Here is a 6605-nt window from a genome sequence, read left to right on the forward strand (position 1 = left end):
CAAGGCTTATCCGGACTGGAAGCTCTAGAATTCGCATCGAAGCAATATGAGAAGGATCAGGAGCGGGAAGAAAGAAAGCTAACAAGGGAAAGGGAGCGTGAAGAAAAGGAACTAGAGCGTGAGGAAAGAGAGAAGGAAAGACAGTTTGAAATAGAAAAGCTGCGACTTTTGGATGGTTCGATGGCCAGCAATGGTACAAGAACGAGTAAGAAGCTTCCAAAGCTCCCTCCATTTGAAGAAAATGGTGACATGGACATATACCTGACAAGATTTGAAAGAATCGCCCAGTCTAACAACTGGAACAGAGAGGATTGGGCGGTATCATTGAGCGCTCTGCTCACTGGAAAGGCTCTGGAAGTCTATCATCGTTTGAGTGCAGACGAGGCTGATGACTATGAGATCCTCAAGGAAGCACTGCTAAAGCGGTATGGTCTTACTGCTGACGGTTTTCGCAGACGTCTGCGGGAATCGCCTCCGGAAGAAGACGAGACACCGGAGCAGTACATAACACGTTTGTCGACATACTTGGATAAATGGATGTCCCTGAGTGAGTTTCCGACATCTTTCGATGGTCTCAAACAGTTGACCCTAATTGAACAGTTTCTATCGAGCTGCCCAAAGGAACTCGAGCTGTTCTTGAAACGAAACGGCCATAAAACACTAGAAGAAATATCCAGCGCTGCCGAACAATATCTAACGGCCAGTGGACAAACCCTGCACGGACTGCGCGCAACGGAAAAGGAGGCTATCCAGAAGCGCAGCTGGAAAACTTCGACACAGCCAACGACGACCATGCTGCCTTCTGCAGCGGCCCTTCAGGTATCGGCAAGAGCGCAAAAATGCGCGTTCTGCACGCTCGGGCATGAGACGGCACAATGCAGAAAGGCAGAAGCACTCTCGGTGGACGAGCGGCGCCGTCGGCTTCTCGCTGTCGGAGCTTGCTTCATCTGCTTAGGTCCTCATCACATTGCACGAACATGTAACAACGTGAAATGCTGCGAAAGGTGCGGAAAGCGACATCACCGCCTGCTGTGCACCGAAGAGGAAGCTGCACCCATCGTGACTGCTCAGTCTCAGGTTGAAGAGAAGGAACAAGTTCTTTTCCAAACAGCTAGAGCGGTGGCAGTCGGACCCGCTGGCAAAAGGAACGTAAGAATTATCCTTGATACTGGTTCAAACCAGTCATTTATATCAACATCTCTCTCTCGGGATTTGAAATGTCAGCGGCTTGGAACCCAGCGCAGAACGATCTCAACATTCGGTGGTGATCGCATAACCCACAAAACGATGAACTCTGTTTCCATCAAACTGATGAACTGCAGTGACCCGACCAAGTCTGTGACTCTGACAGCGGCGGAAACTGAGCAAATATGTGGCCCCGTCAACGTCAAGTCAGTGGACTTGAACGACTATCCACATCTGAAGCACCTGACCCTAGCCGACTGTCCGTCTAGGTGGCAATCAGGAGATATCGACATACTGATCGGTATGGATCACTATCAAGATGTCGTGAACGGGCAGGTGAAGACCGGAGAGAGTGGCCCGATGGCGTGGGAAACCATATTTGGATGGGTTCTAGGAGGACGTGCCACTGTGTTCTATCGGAACGGATTGAGTGAAATTGTCATTTCACCGGGGGGAGAATGTTACAGTTTACGTCTGTTACTGTCCGGTGAAGGAGCCCGCTGGGATACTGCGCGGGATTTGTATGGGAAATGTATTTAGGTCAATGGATGGCTGTGAATGAGGGTTGAAGTGGGGATGGGGGTGAGATTGCTGTGATGATAATACGGTGATTCACTACATAATTGGCTGAATGAACTTTAAGTTGATTTACTCCGCGAATTACGTCGAAATACGATTCAATGTAAAGTAACGCGACCGTTCTTGCTACAGCAACCTTAGTGTTGGAGGCAAATGACCCTTAATCAATGTTTGAACTCAGCGAATGGTTCCATGGTTCACTGGAAATGGGAATAAATAAATATTGCAAGCTTATTTATTAATGAAATGTAGAGCACCGAACGTAAAAGACAATGAGGTGATTTAGGAACTTTCTAGGCATGTATAATCTGGGTGACAGCTTGAGTCATATCTTGGGCGTCAATGCTCTCCCTGCTTGATTGCAGTAATCATCACAACAAAAGTTGGCTTGAGCTGCCAGATTTAGGTCATGTGTCATCTTTATGGCTTTAGAAGGTGTCACCAATAACTAGCAGCCAGTACAAATTACAATTATTTGATAACTTGCGAGATTGCCGATATAATATATAATATGCGAGCTTATCACCTTATTTCGACGTACAATCCTTGTGGCGCTTCAGTTTAAAAGAAAATTTATGAAGCTATGGCAAAAGTCCCAAGTCTTGATGCAGAATTGACGTGTGAAAAGGTCCGAAACCAAAGCGAGAACCAACAAATTAGTATCTGGACAAAGTTTCTCCTGGCATTTCTTTGACTCGCAAATCTACGAATCTTTGTCCGTTCAATGAATTCGTGCGGTAGATCGATTATGCGCAAGTTCCGTCTATTGGTACAGCTCTGATGCACATGTTGTCACACGGTAGCCCCGCCAAAACACCATGGATAGGCTGTGCTCGCCGCGGGAGCCGGACTCTGAGCACGTCACGAAAGTCCCCAATTCCAAAGCCATATATTCTTGATGCTCTGTTTTCAGTCCTCGCCTTAGTTTCGCGTTAGGTATAGCTGAACGACATCGAAGCAGTTTCTCCTTAAGCAGAAACTGCAGTTTCTCCTTAAAACGATTCCTTGCGCACTCCCCTTACTCACACCAAGCTAGATTCTCACATTACTCACAATTATCACAAGGACGGCGTCGTGAGGGCGCCCCAGTTAATTGGGCTTTTGTCTGACAGGGTAGTTTGTCTAATTGCTCCCCATTAGATGACGCGGTAATTTTGAACCGGGCTTTTTGTTGGTTCAATTGAACGAGCACGGCACCAATGGGAGATTAACTCAGCACGGCTCCTATTCAATTACACACTGCAGTGACCAGTCCCGGCAAGACCCTCCACGGAGCAAGTAGCCGGAGCCCGACGTTTTTTTATCTTTGTCCAGGAGCTTCGCTCAGCCACTACAGATGCAGGCAACTGGACGTTTCCAAGTCCAAACATTCCACTAATCATTGTGTCACGGCTGAATCATTTCATTCAAAAATTTCCATACTGAAATTCTCATTGCTCTTCACTTATTCATTCCTCTTCGTTTTCAATGATCCTCGATGTTTCACCTGGCTATTTGCCAGAGGTGAATTAATAATTTAGGGTTAGCAACTATCACTATGCCATGCATTTACGCCCAAGAAGATATTAGGTCACTGGGTGCACGGTAACGGTACAAACGCGGTGGTGCAAGCGCGGCCAGTTGGGACCACCATCCTCCAAATGATCGTGTCACGACCGGGCTGCTCGTATCGCTGCATTCCCCCGGCGGTGGAGCTTTCACCGACGGCCGTGTCGCAACGGCGACAGAGGCGATCGGCCGTCCGCCTCCGCTGGAAAACTGGCCTTATGGGCGCTGGCGACAAGTGTCACTTTTGGGCGCCGACTGTCCGGCTACAAGCTGTCTCTGGGAGCCGAACTGCTGACACAATCGAAGCAAAGTGGAGGCAGCCCTATCGCGTGCCACTGCCTGTTTATTATTGATTGACTGTCGACAAGGCTGATCCAGGGGTACGTCATGTCCAAAGCCGGTTGAATGTCATTTTTTTCTGGCTGCGACAAACGATAACGAGAGGGTTAGCAAAATCGAGAGAAAATATTCCATAACCAGTTAGAGAAAGGGCGTTTGACCTGCGCCATCTAGCTTTTCACGTTCTGCCGCGGAGGAGGGCGACTAAACGTTCGCATCACCGAAGTCTAGTTCTGCTTCGAGATTTTCTTACAAAAGCATAATTCGTGGAGTAAAAGATGACAGAAAGTTCACTAGCTCAATTTGATTGGAAGTAATTGATAAAAAGCTTCGTTGACCTTATTGCCGTCACATATGACGTCGTTCATATTCAACAACGCAAACATTAAGCATCTGGCATTGCAATGAGTGAATAAAATCACGACTCCATCCGTTTGATATCTCTTAAGTATGCTTAGATAAATCCTAGCGGCTAGCGCCAAAATAAATCTTTCCATATTTTCCCCATTGGCTTAGGCATGGTTTGGGCATAAAGGTGAGGTGACGTGACTGACCCGAACTCAGGTGACCTACATGGAAAATCGGAGATACTGGTAGAAGTTGTGAGGGCTCAGGAGTTTACTAAGTCTAGTAAGTAAAATTAAAGTAGTAAGTAAAGTAGTAAGTAGTAATTAAGTAGTAAGTAAAATTGTATTGTATTGTATTGTATTGTCATGTATGTAAGTCTCATCTCTCTGTGAAAGATATCCTGGCACGGAAGGCGTTCCGAAGTTGCGACACAACAGAACAATGCAAAGTTTCACTTACATATGGCTTGTTTGGCAGTGACCTAATATGCCCTGAAATGTGGTTGGTGTCACAAGATCCGGCTTGAGCCAACGGTCAGGCTCGCCAACTTTCAGCTCTCTGCGGCCAGACCTTTCCACGCAATCGCGAAAAAAGTGTATGGCTTTTGGGTAAAGTGGGGAATGGGTGGCAGCCGTCCTCTCTCGGCCTAGGAGGGTTAAAGTTCTTTCGTTACAAAATACTGAAAATAGGTACCCAGATTTGCCCCCATGCCAACAATTTGGCCTCCAGACAGAGGGCAAGCAACGTCAAAACAGACGCTTTGACTGCAAAGGCTCTGCAAAAACTTCTGATGAAATTTTCGCGTTGCATGGAATTGCTTTAAGGTACCAACATAGTTTCGCCCACGTCAAGACCCGTCAGAACTGTGAAACGGCCATAAAAAAACTTATAAACGTGACGTTGGCTCAGAATTACCAGTAGCTCAGAATTACCAGTAAGCTCAGAATTACCAGTATTCCTGAGCTTGACACACCTCAGGGCCCAATCTCACCAAGTGCGGTAAACTCAATTTGGGGTAAAATACCAAACTAACCCACTCCGTAACTACAAAAATACTGTCCCAAAATTAAATTTACATAACTTGGTGAGATTGGGCCAAGTGCCCAACCTCACCACGTTAGTTTAACTAATTTCGGGGCAGTATTTTTGTAGTTATGGAGTGGGGTAGTTTGGTATTTTACCCCAAATTGAGTTTACCGCACTTGGTGAAACTGGGCCCAGGATACCCTGGTAATCACTACTGGCGTATACTGGTAACCTTATGATGTCGTATGACCGCCTTAGACGTTCAACACGCGCAACGACGGGGGGCGGATATCCGCCCCCCCCCCCTGAGGTTTTTCGCAAATAGCGGGAAAACCGCGGTGCTACGCGCCGCGAAATTTGGTATGACTATTCCCTCATCAATTTTACACATGGTGTGCAAGTTTGAACCTCCTACCTTTTAAGGTGAGGTCACCAGGTCACTTTGAATGACCCAACCTCAAGTCTCTTTTTTGCAACTTTGTCACCGTGCCAGAGCTACAGTAGATGTCGGAGGCCTTTGAAAGTCGCAGGATGTTATAAGGTCATTAGTAGCTACAATTTGTTTATCTCGGAATTTTGATATCGGTGACCTAAGGTCAGGTCAATTTCGAGACCTCCCCATTATAAGTCAATTGGGGAAAATCAACTCCCTGTTTTTACCACTAAAACGGGTCGGACTGGCCCCATATACCATACATGACTTCATATACGATCAACCTTCACTACCTTGAGGTCTGTTTTGCTGTTGGACAGCTGTGAGGTCATGTGACGTCATCAAAGGTCACCAAAGGTTTTTGGCTAATAACTCCGTACAGGAACAAGATACAGCCGCGTGGATGGTCTCATTGTGTTCAGCTCGTCAAGACGCATCGAATGATATACATGATGACCTCGAGGTCACGTGACATGAGGTCAACCTTTGACCTTGACCTTTCGAGGTCAACATATATATCATTCGATGCGGATTGACGAGAGGATTACGAGTATGCCCTTAGTTTGTTCCTAGCTTGACTAATTCGAAAGTTATTCGAGAAAAACTCTCCATATCTAGCGCCGCCATTTTGACTTTTTCGACCCATGTGACGTCATCTTTGACCTGACCTGAAAATGACCTTTGTAAAAATTGTAGATCTTGACCGTGCGTATCCGATGCCGTTTACCGCTTGTCGCTATCTTACTTCGTTCTCGAGATCTCAGGGGGGGCGGTCATCCGCCCCCCCCCCCCGTCGGTGCGAAGTTGGCGCAGACCCCCGTCGGTGCGCGGGTTAATGCAAATTCAGGTAAAATCGTATTCAGCAGCGAAAAGAAACGCATAAAATATTATGCCTGGTTACATGGCATTTTTGAGGAGGCTTCAGCTCATTTATTTTGCGATATTTTCGATGCGGTGCTCTTGGTAGATTTAGAAAGCATCATTTTGTAAATTGTAAAGCACCATTGGCATATATTGCAACATTACCTACGGGTGGAGTTATAAGCTTGCAACAATCCCTATGTAAGCGCGGCTAATGTTCGAGCATTGGCAATGGCTTTCGTCAAAAGTAGGCGCATTTTTTCATTTTCTCCGTTGACGTATAATG

The sequence above is a fragment of the Amphibalanus amphitrite genome, unplaced genomic scaffold (assembly GCF_019059575.1).
Source record: "Amphibalanus amphitrite isolate SeventyFive unplaced genomic scaffold, NRLGWU_Aamphi_draft 000280F_arrow, whole genome shotgun sequence".
NCBI lineage: Eukaryota > Metazoa > Arthropoda > Thecostraca > Balanomorpha > Balanidae > Amphibalanus > Amphibalanus amphitrite.